This window comes from Charadrius vociferus, unplaced genomic scaffold, assembly GCF_000708025.1.
Source record: "Charadrius vociferus isolate BGI_N301 unplaced genomic scaffold, ASM70802v2 scaffold422, whole genome shotgun sequence".
NCBI lineage: Eukaryota > Metazoa > Chordata > Aves > Charadriiformes > Charadriidae > Charadrius > Charadrius vociferus.
Window position 1 is genome coordinate 679,431 of NW_009647080.1, and position 354 is coordinate 679,784.

Genomic DNA, 354 nt, shown 5'->3' on the forward strand with positions numbered 1-354 from the left:
TTTTTTTTTTTTTTTTTTTTTTTTCCCCTCTGGCAGTGCTCGAGTGCATTGGAGAGGCAGTGGTAGCTGGTTAGTCCTGTTGTTTAGGGAGGGCGTTTTAAGCCGCCTAGGATTTAGGGACAGGCTTCAGCTTCACACTTAGAAAAACAGAGTTGTGTCTTCAGTGGAAGATTGTTCCACCAAGAAAGACCAATCATCTTTCCTTCTTAGTAGAAGAAAACAGTATTTCTTAAGCATTGGGGGGAAAACTACATCATGTTTGTTTAAAAATTTTGTGAGCATTTTAGCAGTTCAATGCAAAAGGCCAGTAAAGACGGAGGGGACTAAAGGTTGCTAGTTTAAAACTGAACGGCT